Source organism: Protopterus annectens, chromosome 10.part0 (assembly GCF_019279795.1).
Source record: "Protopterus annectens isolate FY-2018-M chromosome 10.part0, PAN1.0, whole genome shotgun sequence".
In the NCBI taxonomy this organism is placed as follows: Eukaryota; Metazoa; Chordata; order Ceratodontiformes; family Protopteridae; genus Protopterus; species Protopterus annectens.
Window position 1 is genome coordinate 1,118,861,908 of NC_056744.1, and position 23,699 is coordinate 1,118,885,606.

The 23,699-nt window shown below is 38.6% G+C and overlaps 1 long non-coding RNA gene and 1 pseudogene across 1 annotated transcript in view; both read left to right on the plus strand.

Moving 5' to 3' along the window:
- Positions 1-23,699, plus strand: part of LOC122813505 — a 1,588,111-nt gene that overhangs the window by 97,341 nt on the left and 1,467,071 nt on the right. The window lies entirely within an intron of this gene.
- LOC122813504 lies at positions 20,275-20,664 on the plus strand (annotated as a pseudogene).

The window sequence follows — 23,699 nt, forward strand, 5'->3', positions numbered from 1 at the left end:
ATGACAGGCATGGTATGGGGCATGACCTGTCAGTGATGGGCAACACCTGTGAGCCATGAATCAGGACTCTGGTACTGCACAGACATTGCAGTTCACCATGCTGAGGACAGTCTCCGGTGCATGCATCTTGCGGTGTACACTGCTGTTGTTGTGTAGCAGCACTGTTAGTGTCCTAACCTGTGTGATACCCGCGGAGGTGGCTATGTAAACCATGTCCTGCAGCATAAGGCAGTATGTGTGTATCAAGGAGCTTTGCCAATATACATCGGGCCATGGGTGTCACGTGCAAGATGACCCTGGCACATCATTGTGGCTTCCCTAGCATGTAAGCACACGTTGACAGCCGGCAGATACCCTATGAATGACATTGGAGACTGAGCATAATGTAGACATACAACACCCTTCCCACATATAGTGGTAGCATACCTGGTGAGGGTATGTTGGCAACCAAGATCAGGCTCATACTGGCCTGTGCCACATGCTGAGAGATCCATTCTATGTTCCCTATCATGTAGTCCAGGGAGGTATGTCTCAGGTCAGCCATACTGGCATGGTCAATGAGTGAGTCATATGTGTCCATGCCTCTGACTGACCTGTATGCATGTGTTCTGTGGTGGACCATAGTGCCCCTGAGGCATATCACTGTGACCTTCACCAGATATAGCCTGTTGAGCGGGACCCCAGTGCAGCACCCAAGACAGGTACCTGACACGTCTGTAGCAGGTGTGTTGTGTAGCCCTACAGGCTGTGAGTGTGTGGCACATGGGATGTGTGTGCCATGTGTGGCATGTGCTCTGTTCCGACGGAACATATGCTTGTGTGCCAGCTGCAGAGGTGTGTGATGCTCAGGCAGGATGCTATTCTGAGTCCCCACATATGCCCCAGTGTGTTCATCATGCTGTCAGTGCGTGTCAATGTCTGACTTGTATTGTAGTCACTGTAATATTTTCTATTTATTTATCTTACATTTGTTGACCGGGATAGTTTGACTGGATGCATGTCCATTTTCAGCAGAGGCCCAGGGAGAAAAGCTCCAAGGGTAAGCAGATACAACATTACATAATGCCAGCATTACATATTACAAACAGATTATTTACAGAGATTACATAAGTAAGCAAGTTAAACATGTTCCACAGGTTAAAGTTAGTCCTGAGCACAAGTCAGGATTAAATTAAATTACACAGTAAACTGGTTAACAGATTTTACACATTCCAGTTAGCCAGGCTTGATACATTGACATAGCCAGTTAAGTGACAAATGTTGTTTGAGTCTAGTGTTAAATTGACCTAAGGTGGAAAGTAAGGTAATATCAGCTGGAAGTGAGTTCCAGGATCTACTTACAGAGTTTGCAAAGAGAGAATCACCGGCTGTGTTATTAATTTTGCTAGTCTGAATTAGTAGTTTGTTAGAGGATCGAAGCGGTCTAGGATTGTTATAGGGGGTGATAATATTTGAAGTGCAGGAGTATTGTCTGGATTATAGAGGATTTTATAGGCCATAATCAGTGCACCTTGGCCTCTGCACCAATTGTAAGCCAGCATTTGCTAATTGCATACAGCCAGTTGTGTACTGATTGCAGTTCTCACTGTGATTTCAGGACAGTGCTATAAAAGGGTATGTGAGATGCTGGTATGCTGTGGACACTGTTCTGTGAGTGTAAAGGTTAGTATCTCTCTCATGATTCAGGCTGTGTTGTAGATTCACATTTCTCCATTCCTCTCTCCTGTTCCCTGTAGTAAGTGTGTATGCACAATGACACCTACAACTATATATATATATATATATATATATATATATATATATATATATGTACATATACATACATTTATATATGTACATTAACTGGCATTATTACCTACAAGCTACCAAGTAGCATGGCTGTTTCTGTTCACACACTACTATTATGGGAGTCCAGTAGTTTTGACAGTAATTCTAAATAACATGCTTTGGGTACTACACATCCTATATTCCCTTTACATTCATCCCTACTATTACATGTTATATTTATTTTAGCCCAATGTTCTTGTATAAGAGTCATGGCTTAGTGGTAGGTCAGACAGACTACTGTTTCCAAGGTCCTGGGTTTGGGACTGACAGTGGGATTTTATTTTGCTTTTGAACTGAGTACAGGACCTGTCAATCAAAAATGACTAAGGCACTTTTAAGCAGTTGTAACCGGGTTAGCGCTGGTTTGCACGGAGCTCATGCATGCGCACTGGCGGTTAGCTCTGCGCACACACCTGCTTACAACCGCTTAACAGTGCTTACTCGTGCGCACACCCGCGCTATTTTCTTTGAAAGAAATGAAAATGGTGAGACAGGAAAGTGGTGAAAAAGGGGACACAAAGAGGGTAAGACAGTAGGGAAACAAGCTTGGGATTTGCAGGAGGGATGTAGGCAAGGCCCATAGCTGCCCATTTCTTCATCAGCAACAGCTGTGCATATGTATGTAATTTTTGTGACATTTGAAACCTTCCACCCGAGAGAGGTGTCAGGACAACAATAATACTTATTGTACAGCCAATTGTAATTGATAGTTTCCATGTCCAACAGACATGTGTGCGGAATGGGCAGCTATGTATGGGGCGTAATTTTTTTGTGGGTACAGAGTGCCCTTTTTTTTTTCAGGTGAGAGTGGTATGTCAGGTGAAGGAAGTCGGTACAGCTGGGGAGGTAGGTTGGGTAGATAAACAGACAAGACAAACAAGACGCATATGGGGCGGTGTATGACACATGTGGGGGGGGGTTACACAATTGACGGGGACGGAGGTTTGGATATCCAGAGCCCATGAGCCCACAGATGGCAACATTGGAACTGATATCCCCACCCATAGGCAGTTTCCACTGTTCCTTCACTGCCCAGGATGGGGCTGTGCTGGGGGCTGTGTAGGCTGGGCAACAGGAATGCCCGTAAGTTGTGCCACCCGTGCCTCAAGCTGGTGTAGGGGCTCAAGAACAAAGTCCTGAATCTCCCTACGCACCACAGTCCGGACACTACGGAGGGTGAGTGGTGGTTCTCCTCTGGCCACACTTGCAGAGGGGGGGTGAACCCCATCCCCTGCAGCACTTCCACCCGCAGGTGGCACAGGGCCACCGGAGGAGGGTCCAGACTGGGCACTAGTGCCAGGTGCACTTGCCAGCTGAGGTGGGAGAGATGGGTCCGCTGGAACCAGCCTTCCCTGTCGTCCTATGTTTTGCATTATGTCATGACAGTTTGGGTTAGTGACATATAATACCATTCACAATTAGTTGTAACAGCATGCATTAGTATTCCCATTAACCAAACACCCAGATATTCACACCATTGAACAGCGAGCATAACACATGCATAATTTCAACAGCAATACACAGTCCAACAACATGCAGGGTTAATTGATGGCAACAGGCCATCAGGTTTGGATGTATGAACAGGGCAGATGCATCAACGGACATGCAAATATATATGACCCAACAGGACAAACGTCCAGGGGTGTTAATTGTGATTGCACATACCATTTTCACGTGGAATGGGTTATATGTGGTTATAGGGTTGGGTGAAGAAAATAATATTAACACCTTCAAATACCAATACATATGCTGTACATTTCTAATAGCTGCACATATATACACACTACTGTTCTAACTACAGTTTCCTATATGATAACTATTTCAACTTGGTGATAGGACTGTTACTGCAACATCAATATACATTTTATTGTTCTTCATACACATTCATATCTAGCTTTGTTCAGCTTCATCATCCTGCTACATTTGCTTTATGTAGCTGTAGACAAGTGTGGATGTTTGGTATATCAGACAATCATACTATCTGCATATTGCAGACTGAGAGCAACATATCCAGATTTTGGGATACACATTCCAGATGCAGCAACACTTTGAACAGATTTCGCTGTTTGGTTTGGATTCTCACATGCATTTCATTCTGTACTGACTGCAGTATACTTTATTCAGGGGTTATTACTACTGTATTGCTGGATTCATGACACTTTCTCACACTCTCTCACTTGTTTTCATTTTACTATTCAGGATGGTACTTACTTCTAGGCTTTATTGACATGTTTTACCTGTAGTTATTACAATCCTTTGCAGCAGTCTCACTTCTATCATGTTTTAGTATTTCAACAGGGATATATTTCACACATGTGATTTCATCATCTTCTGCAGCTATACTTTTCAGCCTGCTGCAGGTTGTGTACTATTTTCTTACAGGTGGGGCATTTTTATTTCAGAATTTATGTCAGACATTTTCATTTTTCTGTTTGGCTTACAGGCTGCAACACACGTTTGTAATCAAGCAATACTTGCAAACACTTTCACACTGTTACTTGCACGTTTTATTCCTTAGTGACTACACTGCACTCTTTTGCTGACTGTCATACTTTTATATTTCTTTACAGTTACTGGTAGTGGATTACTGACCTGCCTGGTGGCGCAACCGCACCAGCCTATCGCCATAGGCTCTGCGGTTCACGGAACGGACACCTGCAGCTGTAATATAAATGAAGTAATATTGGAATACACATCTCCATAATATCAGCTAGTTTAATTTCTTACATACATAATTAAATGTAACTTACTCAGTAGTGGGGCGTTGGGCATTTGCCGGGCCTCCTGGATCCAAAGGTTCAATTGGTCCTGCTTGCATCTCTTCAGGTCCACATGGTGGTGACTGACCTGCTCACCAGTCCTTGGAATCCCTGTGGCACTGGTGAGATCATGAGCCAACCGGTCCCACGGCTCAGCCCTGTATGCTCCCCAGAGGACCTGGCCCTGCATGAGTTGGGCCTCATGATTGTGGACTAGGAGCCAGACCATGTACCTGGACTCCTCAACACCCCACCTCTATGCTCGAAAGCAACTACCCTCTCCTACTCCTGTCATTCTGGCTGCAGTTCAGTTCTACAATCGTTTATGCTGTGTATTCCCGCCTATGGAGCTTATATAGTCCATTTTCCCGCACATATCTGTGATTGGCCATTTTGGAATTGTATCAACTTCAGTAAACCTGCATTGTCATGCTCCAGTTTGTATTCATTCCTATATATTAGCTATTATTGCATTTATAGGTACTGCTGTCATGGCTTAGTGGTTCAGTACCTTGACTATGGTGTATAGTATCCTGGGTTCTAACCTGGCTACTACTTTTTATTTTTTATGACTGTCTAGACAAGCTGAGGGGTGTGTCTGTGTAAAGGCAGTTTTGATACGGCTTGCTCAATGTTGCCCGTCGGTTAGCTTGTTTGCGCGGTGCGCAGCTCCGCGCAAATGGGGTACGCTGGTTTAAGCCTCATTTGGCTATCAGCACGCATATTATGCTCAGCTCAGTTAGGGGCACATAGATTTAGTGTGTTAAACCACTACTCAGCTACGGGCACTCATTTTGCACCAGTTAAACCACTGCTCACCTACGGGCAGATGCACTCACCCTGTTAAACTGTTGTTCAGCTATGGGCACATCTGGCATTTTTTATTGTTTTGTTACCTCACATTTGTTCAATATAAATGGGCTATTTCATTACATTTTACATAAAATGTGATTTTATGTGTACATATTTGTCAGGGACTTGTGTCGTGCTTATTTTGCTAAAAATAAAAATTGGTGTTGTGGGGGCTCGAACCATGAATGCCTGCTCTTCAGCCAACATCTCTACTGCTATGCTATTGCTTCTTGGCTTACTTTGCATATTTAGTTCTTATATGCTTTCCCACTGACTGCTAACTGTAGCTGCGCTACGGGCACGCCCGCGCAAATGAGCACATTCACAGTTAAACATCTTTACAATTTAAAAAACAATTATGTGATGTTCATTTGTACATTTTTTGTTCGTAGTCTGTGGGGACGTGTTGTGTTGTGTTTATTCACATTTCCATGGACTCTGGCGTGGGTGTTTACTTTGGGCACTTTTACTCTTCTGGGGGCGTGTCCTCTTACAGGGCTCGGCCTACGGACACGCCCCCTACTGTCTTACATGGACCGTGTTAGCCTTAGGTGTGATTCAGCATGCTCTCATGAATATGCAGAGCATGCTGACATCACTCCGTTTAACTGCAGCCTCCGTATATGAGTTATAACTCTTACACGGAGGCTTCGTGAATCCTGCCCGGTGTCTTATTGATGGAATAATTAGCCTGGGTGGCAGTTTCCCAAAAGGTAGTATAATGCATTTCCTGACATTGAGTTGTGAGTTTGGCACCAGTTATTTGTCTGTGCTAGACCCTCTTGTAAGATATTTGTATTAGGGGGGATCTATGATAGCTCCCAATTTGCAGTTAGCTGCAAACATGTTCAGCCAATAGATCTTGAAATTAGACTTTACCTGCAAGAAGTATATGCCAAATAGGAGCGGACCAAGTACAGAGCCCTGAGGTACCCTGCTGGTGACTGGTCTCTTACTGGAGGCAGTCTCACCAATCCTGACTTTTTGGGTCCTGTCTGTGAATCAGCTGGCAATCCCATGAGTAATGTAGGTTTTTATGCCCATGTTGGTGAGTTTGGCAACTATACCTTAGTGGGGTATTGTATCAAGTACCTTAGCAAAGTCCAGGTAGGCAGAATGCACCATTTTCCCCTTCAAGCATTGATTTGGTGTCCTTCTCAAAAAAGTTATTCAGATTTAGTAGACATGACCTTCCACTGACAAAGCAAAACTAGGTTGGGCCCAGTGTCTGAAGGTTGCTTATGTATTTGTTGATCATTTCCATGATAATTCCTTCTATGGCTTTACATATTGTACTAGTCAGACTAATAGGTCTGTAAGAATAATGAGTCTGTTGAGATGTGTGCACCGTCATATAAACAAATGAACAACAAAAAAAGTAAATACATTCATACATAAATAAATAAATACATGCATCCTTTTTTTGGTGGTAATACTCTGCCCACTTTCTTTGCTTTTTTTCTAAAAATGTATACACGTATATGATAGTCTGTTTTGTGTGAATCATGGTATTTGTCGTATACAGAACTCCACCTCCAATTTTTTTATTGTATTTTTTTATTTTTATTTTTCAGTTTGTTAACTGGGTTGATGGAATGGTCAAACTGACCCTTTTCAGCCATGACTCAGCCTCAGCAAAATAATACAGACTGCACAGGACAAGTCAAGAATATATAGCATATTTACAAAGATGTAATAGTTTGAGTGGAATGCACTGAATTTATGTTACAATGATGTTGAATGACAGTTACTGTCATGTTGAATAAAAGCAGCCATATTTATCAAATTCACGTTCACATATTTACATAATTTGAAAGACAAAGAAAATGTATCACAGTTTTTAATGAGAACGTGTGACACAATATTTATCGATACATGAACTAATTTATAGCACTGATCCTTATTTCTGAAGCAGTCATCTTGATGTGTCTTAATTCTTTCTTGAGCTCTCTTTATAATAGTTTTCATTGCTTTTTTAGGTATGTAATTTCTGCTGGTAAGCATTTCCATGCTGCTGGGTCTAGTTTGTTGAATACCCACTCACCAATTACCTTACAGAAAAGTTGGTCTATAAAACTGTAGAATATCTGCTATGGCCTAGCTTAAGAGGCCATGGCTGTTCCCTCAATGTGATTGTTGACTTAAACGTGGCCAATAGCATTGTTGTATGATTTTACACATTAGTGCCACATTAGTGCAACAAGTAGTGCAATGGCCCTGGCATGCTCCGGTAGCCAATAATTTTGTTGTAATGGTTGACACTGCTGTATTTGTTTGCAGGTAAGAAGGGTAAATCAGCAGATTTTCTTTTCTGTTTAATGGATAATTTATTAATGGGGCCATTTTTTAATGTAGGTAATGGTAAGTTCTTGAAAATGGCTTGCCTAGCATGTGTGTGAAAATGTGGGATATTTTGTAGAAGAGCTTTAGTTGTGATAGTAGCTTGTTGACTGTCTAGTCTGTATGCTTTTTAAATGACAGATTTTAATCTAGCCTTTGCCCAGATATTTTTGTTGATATATACAGGGTAATGGATTGCACTATAGATTCTACATCGTAACATAAGGGAGTAATTTAGCAAGTCTTTATTGGGTGGCAAATGTCATGACCCCACTACAGAAGTGGAAGTATCAATGCTGTTTGTTAGTTGTCCATCTGTCAAGGTTGTTTTTCTTTTTTTTTTTTTTACATCATGACAGATATCTGTAAAGCTTGGCTGCAAATACGATTATGAGGACTAATTTGAGGGATGGTAGGTTAAAGGTTATATCATTTAAGAAGAAAGATACATATATATAGAGAGAGAGAAGTAATGGTCCTAATACTGACTCTTGGGGGATGCCATGCTCTATTTTATCTATTTCTGAGATCCTAGATTATGCTAGTACATAAAATGCCCTTTCTGATAAGTAACACTTTATCCATGCTATGTTTTTTTCCCCATAGTTTTGTCTTGCTACTTTGTTTAAGAGTAGGTTGTGATGTTCTGTTTCAAATTCTGGTCATACTGAAGAAAATACCACTTATAATTTTATTGCCATACATACTGTCACAAACTTTGCTTGTAGGGGTGTACAGTGCAGTGAGTGTGCTGAAGTCGTTGCAAAAGTAATGTTGTTCGTCAAAGAATAGGTTTTATTCATTCTTATGCATGAGCATTTGTTTATATACTATCTTTACTAATATCTTTGTGAGGCAATTTGGATTAGCTATGTGCCTATAATCTTTAATGGTTGAAGGGGGATTTTCTTTGATAAGGAAACGTCTATGGCATGTTTGAATATGGAAGGGACTGTACCGTTGTGAGTGAGAGATTAAAAGTAAACAAAAGTAGCTGTGATCTTTTTTCATCTGTTAATTTTAGAAAGGCTGGTGTAGTGAACTATAACTAGCTTCTGATTTCTTACACAGTTTTTGAAGGTGTTTCTTTGTTTCTTTTCAAGTTATATTTCTGAAGTTAAAAAAATATGTCTTGTGTGGTAGTGGAAACATTTCTATTTCTTTATAATTGCCTGAAGCAAAACTGTGTTTAATAATTGCTTATTGTACTATAGCATTAACGGATAGCAGCAGTTAATCTTTAAACTCTGACCCAAAATTGTGTTTTAAGTTTTAATTCTTGAGTGTATGCTATCAGTAATGTCCTTGACAAGTCATTGCCAAAAAAGATTTTGAACTTGAACTAAGAGCAGATATTTTTCTTGAGTATTTTGCTTCAGCAGAATTTCAAGCAGTCCAGCATGATTTTCCAAGGGGCATATTCTTGTTGTAATTAACTATTATATTGATTTGTTTTCCAGTTTTTCCATGCTGTTTACCTTTGCTTCAGCATTTGTATTAACTCTGCTATTATCCATGGACAATACTGTCCATTACGCCTCCTAGTTGTCATTGGGAATATAGTACCTTGCCTCTGCATGAGTTGGTTGCCAGAGAATTTTATTTCCTCCTTTGGTTCTGCTCAGCTATATAGGGGGTTCCAGTCTAGGTTTTTCAGTTAATTGTTCCTTGTTTTCAAAATTTGATTTTCCTAGTATGATTTGGTGTGGTATTACTGGTGTTTTGTATGATATAACAGGACAGCGGTCACTACAACTATGCATAAATTCATAGGTTCATAAGTGAATACTACACAATCAGTTTATAGGCCAATACAAGCCTAGGCAAAAGTTCATATTCAGAAGTTAATTTCAGCTTTAAGGACCAAAAGACAATTTAGAACCGTGAGAGAATTTGAGACTGTCTATCCAGTTATCTAGGTTTACCTTGAAGGTGTCAAGGGTGCTAGTTTGCCTGACATGTAATAGAAGTTTGTTTCAGAGGTGAGACATATGTTAGGATATGAATCTATCATACCAGCATGTTTTAGCTATCTGTTGATGAAGGTTTAGTTCTTTTAACCAGGTATTTGAGGTATGATTTGTTATGAAAAGGAATAGGAGGCTAAAGGGGGTTGGAACCTTTATGGCAAAAAAAACTAGACATAAATTTCCATTTGAGGAATCTGTAAAAAATGAGTAAAAAGAGAGGGCAACCAGTCTAGTCTGATTACTAAGATTTTGAGCTACTGATCTTTTTAGTTATGAATCTATGAGATCTCTCAAGTTTAGACAAATATGTGACAAAAAGTGCATTATAGTCAATAATATGATGAGATATGGGTAAAGTGGAACTAAAACTTCGTAGCAGAAATGCCTTTGAAGGCTTTCCAAACCACAGCAAGCATAAGATGGTCAAATGATCGTTAATTATCAACACGAGTACCTATATCCCTTACAACAGTGCCTGACTAGAGTGAAATTTCATCTATATGGTTTGAGAAAATGGTTTGCTCACCAAAATGAACTATGCACTTTTTTCACATTTAATTTCAGACCATTTTCCTTGCACCAGTTGTTAATGTGGTACAACCCATGTTGGAACAGTGAAAGATTAAATAACAACACTCAGTTTATAGTCTTCTGCAAATTTTGATAACCATATACGTGGAGCACTGACCTGAAGGTCTGAGAAACAGGTAACAAATATAACAGGGCTCCTCAATGAGTCCTGTGGTAGGTCACTACTAACTTTTTTTGCTTTCAGGAGTGACACCTTTTACTTTCTTCACATGGTCTCTGTTAGAAAACCAGCTAGCTGTTCAACACACAACATAAGGATGTATATTCATATTTATAAGTCTGTCAGCAGTGGCTGCTAGGTGAATAGTGTCAAAGGCCTTGGTCAGGTCGAGATATGTGCTGCATAACTACTATCCACTGCTTACTTTTTTCAAGAAAATTAATGACATTAAAGAGGTTGAACTTTCTTTAAAAATCCAAATTGATGAGGGTCTATGGTTTTCAATGTGTGGTTTAATGATAGCAGAAATAATACATTCATAGTGTTACATATGAATACAGTAATACAAAAAGGGCTATAATTACTGTGGTCCATAGTTAGGCTAGCTTTGTGTAAAGGCATTACAAAAGCAGTTTTTCAGGCTTCAAGAATGTAAACAGTGGAGAGGTTTAGATTATAGAGTTTACATAGGGGGTTAAATAGCTGTTTTTTGCATTGATAAGCAGGCATCATAATATATTTTTATGGCCCATGGATAATGTGTTCTTTGCTCTTCAGAGGGCTGAGATAACCTGTCCATAGTAATTAATGGGTTGGTTGGGATTGTGGAATCTGTGGAACTGGTATAATTATGGGTGTAGTAAAATTTGAAAAAAAAAAAATAGCTAGGATATGAACTATTACCTTAGCACCAGAATGTACGGTATTATTGTTGTCAAGCTCCAAACATTGTTGGGTGTTATTTCTTAATCTCCTTACATGTTTAAAGACAGATATGTAATTAGGTTTCACTTTGGTCGCCAGTTTTGAGTTCATATCCAGCTTTGAGAATCATAATGGTTCCCTTTAGTTCTTTGCTAGTTTGCTTAAGTGCGCTTTTAAGGCAGGTAGACTGACACCTCTTTAATCATTAAGCCATTTATTTCTATTTTTACACAATTTTATTTATAGAGGTAGTCAACCATACAGATTTGTGTTTTAAATTTCTTATTATATCTGGTGCTGATAGGGACTACCTTATCAATGCAGCTACTTAAGTAGGAGTAGACATCAGAGGCATAGGTAACTTAAGCAAGGGGATCCTGTGGATTACAACAGAATTTATATAGGTCATCAAGTAATTGCAGTAGGTTTATGTTTGACAGATCTGTAAACAAAGAGGTATTTATAGGGGAATTATCACTAGTTTTAAAGGAAAATGTCACTAATTTATGATCTGATTGAACAAGGCAGGATGATACATATGGAGATGAGCAAGAAGTGGCCATATTTGTAAAGATTAGATAAAGGATTTTGGAAGTGGCCATATTTGTAAAGATTAGATAAAGGATTTTGGAAGTGGCCATATTTGAAAAGATTAGATTAAGGATTTTGGGGCTGCTAGTAGCATGTTTAATTATTTGTAATAGCATTTATAATGTCAAGGAAGTATTGTCATGCCAACCGTTAATGCTGTAGGTCACTGAGTTTATTGTTGAATAGCCAAAGTCCCCCAGTAGAAAAGTATGATATAATGATGATATAATGGGGATTTTAATTGTGGTGTTAAGATTGCTATCAAGTGTAGAAGGGACAAAGAGGGTGTTTTATAGCTATGAAGTAGTAATTAGTTTTCTTTATGGTGATTTGCGCTAGGAGTTCAAATGTGGTGTCCCAATGAATCAGTCATGAGGTAATAATATCATATGCAAATATTGATACTTACCCACAATTGCCAGTAGGTCTGAAGATATGATAAACATTGTATCCAGGGAAGGAGTGCTTGCATTGCTTTGAAACCATCTGTCTGTAACTACACATTCCAAGTTGCAGGATAGTCTCAAGTGTGGGCATTTTTCTTTTGTTTAGACCCCTTGCACTGGGTTGAGCCAGATTAACATGTTCCAAATTAGAGTTTACAAGATTGGAATACCCAGCAGATAGGCACTGCCTAAAACAGGTGCCATAAGGGCAGCAAAAGCTTGAACTAGAATGCAAAAACCTTGTTGAGATAGGTGTAGACTATCCTTAGAAAAGCAGGAAGGCTCATCAGCCATCTCATCCCACGCTGACACACACTGGATCCCCCTAGAATGACACCAGCTACATAACCAATTAATGAAACTAACTAATACTGTTTTTGAATCTCAGCATCATTCTGGGTGATGGCAAAATGCTACTAAAGACTAGTGTGCTTCCTGCCACAGGATTATGCATAGCAAGCTGATTATTATATCCTTCTGCATGTCCCTGTTGTTAGAGCATTTAAGATAATTTACCCCCAAGTGGATCACTATCCAGTCATAATTGTATTTGTAAACATAGATGGATCTAAGAACCCTTGCTGTGTCCTGTGTCTTGGTTCCTGAAAGAGATCTGTCACCTTATTCTTATCCAGCCTCATCAGGGTGACAATAGAGTTGCCTATTACTAAAACATTTCTAGAGTTAGATGAAGTGTCAGTGGGCAACAAGGGCCTGGATTCTGCACTTTTGTGATTCTTAGAGGTATGTGTATTGACTGTGGGTATTACGGGTGAAGGTGGGTATGTTACTGTGTGAAATAATGCCTGACATTTCTTAGTCTTTAGCCTGGGACACTTTGGCAGTGTTCATTTAATAACCTTAGCATAGTTTGGTTTGGTGGATGTCCTTTGTGCTGTGTGTGTGTGTGTGTGTGTGTGTGTGTGTGTGTGTGTGTGTGTGTGTGTGTGTGTGTGTGTGCATGTGTTGTACTTGTCAAATGTACTTGTAAAGTGAGACGATAGCCACCAAGTGATATAAATACTTTCAACTCTACCATATCACATGACTGTGGGGTGGTAATAAAGATATTTTGATAAGCATGAGGCTTCATTGCTTACAAATACCTAGCGTTATTAGGCTGATGACAGAGCAAATAGAAGAGTGAGATCACTGTCACTGCAAGTGATGGGGTATAGCAAAACAGGATATGATAATAACTTCGACTGGAATACAGCAAGACAGGTATAACTGACTGGACTAGAGAAATGTGATAATATGGGATATGATTAAAGAATATCAAAAATATGAGCTGTGACTGCTGTAGTATTCACAAGTGCAAACAAAATGTAAGCTGTAACAAGTGGCAAATTTATATCAAATAGCTTTACTCAGTAGGCTAAGATGGCCACTAACTAATAAAGCAATAAGCAATTTATAGTGTAACCCAATAGATCCGGGTGCCGTAACCACAATTACTACAGCTATTCTAAATGAGTGGTTTCATTGCTTTACCTAACAATGTATTCATTTCTTGATGTATCACTTTTATTTACACATTTATATGAGCTGATATATTCTGTAATTTGTTTTTCATTGTCCTGGATTATTCATATACGCATGCAGTTACAATGTATCCTGTATTTGATTGGAGATTTTTTTCCCAGGCTTTCATTAAAAAGAGGAACTTGGTAGCCCAGCTGGACCTTTACAGTAGACAAAAAGCAAATGAATAAATAAAGTGTGGCAACTGTAAACTTGATAGTTTTAGAGTAGTATCAGTAAAGCAGTCATCTAAATAATAAAGGCATATCACAAAAGTAACCTGTACAACTGTACTGCTACTGCAATCAGTAACAAGTAGAAATGAAACAATACCAGTAATCAAAAATACTATGAGTAACTCAGATAATAATTTGATTTACTTTGTTTAATATCCAGTATTAATAAAATATGACATTATAGCAGTATCTGAGATATGGTTAGTGGTGAACAACAGTACCAAAACAAAATGGCATGCTCTGGGGTTACCGTGGGTCTCTTTAAGTCAGTTGCTTGGAAATTCCTTTTGGCTCTTCTCTTTTGTTTGCTTGTTTCCTATTTCATATTCTTTACAGAAAATAGGCGCTCTGAACCAAGCATCACTGGTGGCAAAGAGGGATAAAGCCTTGACTAAGGCCTACATGACCCAATTTCAATTACCATCTCAGGCTGTTATCCCACTCCACAAAGGGGGAGCCACCACTGATCCTGGGAACTATTGCCCTATTAGCCTGACGAGCCTGGTCTGCAAGGCCATGGAACGTATTATCATAGAACTCATAAACAAAAACATTGGCAACTTCCAAACTCTGGACCCCACCCAGTTCGGGTTTGTGAAAGGCAGAACATGCCTTCTGAACCTGATCAACTTCTTTGAGGCAGTCACCCAAGCTGTAGACGAGGGTAAGGTGGTTCACACAGTCTATCTTGACCTTGCCAAGGCTTTCAACACCATCCCCCATTCTGGAATTATAGCTAAACTCACTAAACTAGGTATAAATCCCTACATCACAAGATGGGTTGCCAACTGGCTCACTGACAGAACCAACACTGTAAAAGTTGCAGACTCCAAATCTGACTCCAAACCAGTGACAAGTGGAGTACCACAGGGTTAAGTCCTGGGACCTCTCCTGTTTGGTATCTACTTCTCTGAAGTACAGGCTAACACAGAAGGCCTCTGGCTAAAGCCATAGTCAAGTCCCCATATGATGTGGACATCCTACAGAAGGGCCTCACTGAGACAGATGCCTGGTGTCAGAGGCATGGCCTCAAGCTCAATGCCAAAAAGTGCATTGTCATCCCCTTTGGTAAAAACTCTGTACCCATGAACTACCACATAAACGGCATATATATATATATATATATATATATATATATATATATATATATATATATTTATTGTGACACCACCAATTAATATGTGATGCCCCAGCACTGCCCAGTACACACTGGGAGGATGACAGGTACACACACAGTAAAGTGCAATTCCCCTTAAGAGCACACAGAGACCACAATCAGTCAGGGGCTATTTTTCCCTCTTTCTCCAGATCCCCAATAGGAGTCCCACTGGCACAAATATAGGGGTGAGATCACAGCTGAGTGGCCAAGCCAAGACCCCCAGCACCCTTTATGTCCAACCAGTGCTTCATGTCCCTGCCCAAGTAGCTGACACATGCACTCTTTGACATTTGATTTATATACAAACACACACACACACACACACACACACACACACACACACACACACACACACACACACACACACACACACTCACACCTGGGAAAGGCTGGCACAGGTTTACTAGCTATGCCCCCTTCTGCCCAGACTATAAGGTAGTTCCAAGTGTCACCAGTCACTCTTTATCAGCTACTTTAAGGCCTTTAACAAAGGGTGTCCAATCTGACTGTATAATGTTTCTATTAATCCAAATAGTAGTTTGACCAAGAGCAAGGCTATTTGGAGTGTTACCGAATATATATGCAAGTATTCTAAGAGCTCAAATATCTCTAAACAGACCAGCCACAACTGAAAGGTTTAAATATATTTAATAATAAATAATTAAAGAATAAGGCAATACTAATATATATTCACAGTGAATTCAGAGTTCAAAATCACAGGAAATATTTAAAATAACATTGCAGGACAGTCTAAATTAAATACAGAAAACATCTAAACTAATCTTTACTATATTCTTACTCAATCTAGAAGAAATTAATGTACTCTAGTTAACTTACTTACAGAGTAAGCAAGGCAGATGTGGTGAGTGGGTTTTTCTAGCTGATGCTGCCAGGTCAAAGACAAAATACAACATGCACCGTCTCTCTCTCAGAGAGTTCTTAAATTAATATCTCAAATATTGCTGCTGGGGTACTTGCAGCATAACATCACTTCTTGTCATCTGACTAACCCAGGTGAAAACCCCCATTGCTAGAAACTGCCACCATTTAGCATCGCTGTGAAAATACATAAATAAGGACTTATCTTAGATCTAAGGCAAATGGTGGAAGTCATAAAATAATTTGCATTCCTCCACATGTAAAGACAATACAAAAAACTTCTAGTTCTGGACATTGTGCCTGTTACTGCACTAAACTGAGAGATAATATCTTTTGTTTATTGCCCAGCTAAAAAGTAACTTAACCTCAACCATTCTTCTGAAGTTTTGCAAGTTAATCTCCTGTGTTTCAGTCTCCCCTGTTAAATAGTTACAATAGTGCATATACATTTCTGCTCAGTACTAAAATATCTCTTCAGCACGTCTGTACAATATGACACACGGTTCTAATACATTTATAACACAGGCATATGAATCATGTTGCTATTCACAAATGACACACAACCACTTACAAAATTCCAGATTGCAGGGCTGGCAGTATCTCCTTCTGTCACACTTCTATATAAATTGTATTACTATTCACAAATGACATATAATCATTTACAAATATATATATATATATATATATATATATATATATATATATATATATATATATATATATATATCTATATATCTATATATATATATATGTCTCCTGTTTAAAGATTGCACATGTTTGTATGTTACTGGAGCTTTTCTTCCCAGGCCTCCACTGAAAATGGATCTTTCTGACCCAGTCGGAGCTTCCTGGTAAACAAATGTCAGATAAATAAATAAATAAGTAAATTAGTCTTGCTGTTATAGATGATGTCTTATTCTAAAAGGACATTTTGACTTTTTATTGTTCACTGAATTTATAACTTTGTCAGAAAACTAAACAGATTAGTCATTTGACTGAATTACATTGGCAGTTTTGGTGAGGGAGGTGAATAAAACAATGTGATGCAAGTGTTTCTGAAAGTGTTATTGAAATTTAAACTTTGCTGACTATCTTCTCTTTCATGGGAAAACAACATCTATGGAAAATCTACATTTTCACATAGTTTTAATATTTTTATTGTGTAACGAATGAAACAGATCTGAAGAGATTTAAAGATCATTTACTGTATATTTTAATTAGACTTTCTTTAGCTTTCACATTTAAAAAAAAAAACAAGTTTTCCATAAAGTGTCTTTTTCAGTACTCTCTTTAAGAAAAAAAAAACCTCATGCTAGCTAGCAAGGACTTTTACAAAGTCTTCACAGACTTCATCAAATATATAAAGAAAATCTGCTGCTTTGTTTATCACACAAATTCTGAAATTAGCTCCTGACATGTCTCATAACACTACTATCTTTGAGTATCCCAACTTCAACCAACACTGATTTCAATATATATCATGACCATAGAACACTGCCCAGCAATTACATAATTCCAGTTTATGGCCAAAATGGTTTAGGAGCTTAACAAAATACCATAATTCAGTAAAAACAACTGAAGACATAATTGAAAATAATTTGTAAATCTATGAAGTTGAATCTCTGTGGTTTTTCTTAAAAATGAATTCTACCATAGTGGGGCATGTTGACAATACTGAGAACTAGAAGCATATGACTAAAATTGGAATACTTGGCATTCTTCAATAGTATACTGACATGCTACTGTGTGATAGGGAACTTATTTTCCCAAAATCCTCAATCTAAAAGAACTACAAACACTTGGCAGTGAGTAACAACATTGCCAACAAAATCTTAAGCCTAGAACTATATTTCTTCTTTAAATCAGTCATTACAAAATTCATGGTCTTCCTGATTGACTAACATTGCAAGTAAATCAATTTCCTTTTCCTGATAAACACAATGGTATGGTTATCTGGTTTGACCAAGACTTCTTTATATTACTAGTGGCTCAGTGAAGAAAGCATTTCCCAATAAATTAAATCTGTTGCATTTAAAGTGGATCAAGACATCCTACAAATCTGTACACCATTTGCAATAGCAATACTTAACTTATCTTATAGTCCCAATGATGCTTAACCATTCTTCCATGAGGAGGGGTTTTAAAAGATACTGAGTAAATGAAAATGGTTCTTACTCAAAAGAAAAGGGTGTTTCACAGTGACAATGTAGCTCTTTCTACTTAGTTTTGTATAGTACTTCCAATGTAACTTTTATTGTATTGGATTATACTGTATTTGTATTGTACAGTATGTGGAACTTTTCTCCCCGGACCTCTGCTGAAAATGGGTTCTGTAGACCCAGTCAAACCACCCCAGTGAACAAATGCCAAATAAAATAAAATAAAAAAGTAAATAAATAAGATATGGTCTTGATGGCATCAATATCTAGAAATTCTATATATCGTTAATAGAGCCATCAAGTGACTTAAGCTTACTTAGTGTACCTTTTTCATTTGCGTTTGAGTTCTGGTTGCTGGTGCTGATTGTATGCCATTCAGAAAACTCATGTGTGATGACTGTTACTTTTCATATCAAATGATCCCTTATATTCATAGGTGTATACTAGGCTCATCAACACTAAGATCATTATAAGCCTAGTCATGAAAACCAAATATATCCAATGTTATTGTGCCTTAATGGTTATTCTAAAGGGAGTATGTTAGCTAGGGTATGCTCCAATGATTACCTGTTTCAGTGGGAAAGATAGGGGCCAGACCTGAGGTGAATTTTTGATTTTCCATCCACTGGTCTAGGTTACACTTAAGAATTATATGAAATACATACCAGTCCATCCAACATGTTCTATTTAAGTCATAGACAAGGTCTAGGTCCTTAGATCTCATAGGTCCATCAGAGTAGAATTAAAGGATGCCTTGTATGCCAGGTATAGATCATCTCTCAGCAATCTGTAGAAAACAAAATTATCCATACAGAGCCTTGAGGCAATCTGTAGAGGACATTTTGTTTACACCCTGTATTCTTTCTGTGAGGAACCTCTGTGAACATTACAGTTGCATGTGCTTGGTCAGGTGCATGCAAAAGAGTGAGTTTTTCTCAATAAAGTGTCTTATAAGGGCCAAAAATTGTGGCACAATGTCCTCCCTGGACCTAGATGCTATAGCCTTACTTATAAGCTGAGCAATATAGAATGAATTTCTTACTACATTAGACACTGTTGGTCAAAGGCCAGGTTGCTATCTACATGTATCATCAAATTCCTTACTAGTAGATCTACTTTTAGGGGTGTTTTATTGATGAAGTAGTTTCCCATAGTGGCTGATTTCCCAAAATGTGCTATTATGCATTTCTTTATATTGAGTTTTAGGCCATGGCTTTGGCACCAGTCATTTGTTTGTGTTAGATCTTCCTGTAAGATGTTAGTATCTTGTGGGGATTCTATGTCTTCTCCTAGTATGCATCAATTGCAAACTTGGTCATAAAGAGGCCCTTGACATTGGTCTTGAATTCCAAGAATTAGATGCCAAAGATGAGCGGACACAGCACAGAGCACTGAGGGATTCTGCTAGTGACTGGCCTCTTTGTGGATGTGGTCTCTTCAATCTTTACTTCTTAGGTTCTATGTGTGAACCAACTAACTGTCCAGCATGTAACATATGGGATTCATTCAAATTTGTTTACAATGTTTGTTTACAATGCCACAATAGGGTATTGTATTGGATACCTTAGACACATCAAGGTAGGCAGTATACACCATTTTGCTCCACCAGGTTTAGTATGCATGACCTGCCTTTGATGAAACCAAACTGAGTGGGGTCCAGTGTCTGAAGTTGTCATTGTTAATCATTTCCAAGGCAGTTCTTTCCTTAGGTTTGCATATGAAACTAGACAAACTGATGGGTTTGTAGTTCCTGAGATCTGTTGATAATCCTCCTTTGCGCAGTGTGATGACCATTGCAGTCATCCATTCATGTGACATAAAGCCTAGTCAGAAGCTATAGCTGAATAGTGACTCCAATGGCCCTGATAGGTCATATTTCAGGCTATTTAGAAGGCATCCTGGAATATTATTGAGGCCCATCAAAGCTCTGTTCTTGCCATTAGAGAGCGTAGCTAAGGCCTGCTCACTATCGGTAGTTGGAGGAGTTATGTCAGATGGTGTTTCCTGGGATGTGGCTGGGGGTGAATTGTTGGATATTGAGTGCTTGTCTTTCCATTTTAATGGACAAAAAAGAAAATGAGTAGTTCTTTAGTAAGAGCTACAGTGAGAGCTGTGAGCAAAAGAAAATCGCTGCTCACACTGGCAGCTCTGATTCTTACTCCTTCAGCTGTAAGCAAAATAAAGCAGTTACTACAAGACAAGCCTGAGTATATTGGACTGAAGGTTGGTGTTTGCACATGAGGATGCAGTGGTCTTTCTTACACACTAGAATATGCTAAAGAAAAAGGTTCAGCAGATGAAGAGGTCCTACAGGATGGTGAAAGAGTCTTCATTGAAAGAAAAGCACAGTCGACACTTCTAGGCACTGAAATGGATTACATTGAAGATAAGCTCTCCAGTGAGTTTGTTTTTACTAATCCAAATATCAAAGGAACATGTGGCTGTGGAAAAAGCTTTAATATTTGACTGTCAGTTTTTGATTTCGACATGTCATAATTTGGTTTCAACTCTTCATTCAGTTCTCTTCAGTGGTATCCATGAAGTCTATTCTTCGTTTACTGAAGTAGTATTGTATTTGTTGGTGGGAATAAGATTAGTTTTTGTATAATGTAGTGCTCATTCCCATGAGTTCGTTATATGCCATCTACTTTTAATACTTGGGCTGTAAAGGTGGTTTGAGATAACCAGTTCTGAAAGTTCTCATGAAACATGCAGCACTGAAGTTTTCTTAACACAATTGCCGACCTCTGGGTTCTAACTGCGTTCTTCATTGAAGTGAAAATTACATTCACCACAGAAATGTTCACATATATTTTCATTTATGGGCTTTCAGTGCAAATGATATGTTAACAATTTTAGTCTGCTGATCAACTTTAAAATTGACAATATGGGATGCCTTCATTTTTATATATTTCTGACTGCTTATTACACACAACTGTATATTTTGTATTGAGAAGACTATTTTTAATTTCTAGTTTAGTACATTGACTTGCAGTTGTACGTATAATGCAACACTGCAGATTGCCTTTTGCATAAAGTGAAAAGAATGAGCAATGTATGAAATGTGCTTTCCTGTAATAGTGTCTGCCCTGTTGGAAATGAGAAACTTCAATAAATAAGCTGTTTAAATGTATACTCTGTGATTCTTTAGAGTATTTCTGATTTTTTTCATCATACAGCTCATGGGATTTTGCTTGCTGCTTGCCTATTTCGATGTAATTTGTTTTCTTGGGAGGGTGGAGAGTGTCTGATGTTTTTGTTAATTAAAAAAAAAGTTACTTGTATTTAAAATGTAAGCAGCACAGTGGGGCAGGAGTGTTGTACTTTGATTAGCTGAAATAGTTAACTTTCTATTTTTTGTAAGAATGTGTGTTTGTCGTTAAGTTCTATTATTCACTGCAAGATAGGATTTGGTGTGCAGTTAGAATTAGTGCTGCATATTGAATTCTTGTTGTACGTTACATATACACGGCACTAACACTGTAGTTACTTTACTGTGCTGTACATTTCCCCATTCACTTTTTATTCCCTGCAATCCCAGGCTGTTGAGGGTAGTGGGCACATAGAAAGTATTGTCTTGTGTTTTGCACTTCCTAGTATGAGATTCAGGTCTGCCAATTTGTGTAGTCAGGAAGCAGTTCTCATGTTCTTAGAAATAAGGGTTCTTAGGGTATGTTTTTCCGGAACAAAGTCAGAGAATTATTTGAAGCAGAAGTCTCTTCAGTAACAATAAGTCAGCACTTGAGATTCATTGTGAAGTCCAAGTTTTTCTTTTTTTTTATTATTTTGTTTTTGAGTTATTTCATGTAAGTAGTTATTAGCACTTAAATTCAGATGCAGATGTTCCTGTTGAACCGCCAACAAAAGCTGTTTATATAAAATGAAAAAAAAAAAGTCTTTCTGATGGACAGGTTATACCAAAAGTGATTTCCATTTAGAGCTGCACTGAATTTATGTGTTACTTTGAATGTTGTAAGCTTGCTTTTGAATAAAATGGTGTTAATTTTGTAGCAGGGATGTGGGACATTACTGCTCATGTGTCCTCAACACACATGCACACACACACACACACACACACACACACACACACACACACACACACACACACACACACACACACACACACACACACACACACACATTCATTGGGCTTCTCCCGTCCCATTTTACTGCCTTTCGCTGTTAAGTTAACTGCAATCTTAACTGTAATTCTAGTAGAATCTTGTATTGGGTCTACTTATGAGAGTAATTGCTGTGCATTTCTTTATCAGAGCTAGGGTCTTTCATCTCCTTCACCATTGTCTGCCCCCAGTAGATTTGAAACAGCTGAATACAATAGAAGACCTTTACTTCCATTTGCCTAGTATTTTGGGAGTTCATTACCATATTTCTTAAGCAGCGTCTTTCCTGTAGTTATAGACTCAGGCCATTTGGTGGGAGATTGGCTTAATGGTTAAGGTGTTTATCTTATACACCCAAGGTGCAGGGTTTGATTGTCACATGGGGTAATTGGCTATGCTTAAAATGGTCCATAAGGAGAGTTGGCCTTGTACTAATCTATGAACCTATAAATATGGAGATTAATTTGTCAGCGAGTAGATTTGGTATATCTTCCTGCTATGTGAAGTGGCTCCATTTACTACCAGTTTGGCACACTGTTGTGTGCTGCCTTTGAGGTTTCTCTGGTAACTAAAGGAGGCCTTATTGTTGTCCTTGACATGGGAAAATATCTTTACCTCCAAATTGGCTTTCCTGGACTTAATTAACGTTCTTTGTTGTCTATTTAATTTGATGTGAACATTTTTCATATTCTGGGGTGTTACTATTTTCTGCTGTACAGTGTTTAATTTTGGATTCCACCAGGGTGGTTTGTTTTTAGAGTTTGGTTTGACCTTACATTGTTATGCAGAGTTTTTGTGAAAAATTCTTCATGGGGTGCTTTGTTATCTGGATCTGGAAGGGCTTATAATTTTGAGAAGTTATCACTTAATGAAAGCTAGCTCACCTTGGAACAGTTTCTGTTGCAGGGTTTACTGGGGTTGCAGAACTGATTTTTATTTTAAAGGAGATCACTTTGTTATCTGATCTTACCAGAGAGGACATGACACTGGGTAAGGTGCAGTGTTCCCCCATATTTGGTCCAATATGTTTGTATCTCTAGTGGGCGTATGGATTATTTAATCTAAGGTGTTTGTGTTTACAAAGCATGGGAGTCTCTGTACCTGCAAATATGGGGTTATGTATCATTCTCAGTCTACAGAGGGGTATTTACACTCCCCCATGCGTATGGTATTTAGTTGAATGGTGAGTGTCTCCAGCAGGTCTAAGTATGAGCTATGGGTTTCCTGAGGGTGACTTGTAGCTTACTATGGGACTTTGTTTGTGGTAATCTGTATATGGAGAAAGTCTAGCATGTTGTCCTGTATAACTGATGTAGAAGTATGCTTGTTACTTGATGTATATCAAGACATTTCCACCTTTAATCCATGACTGTGCCGTTG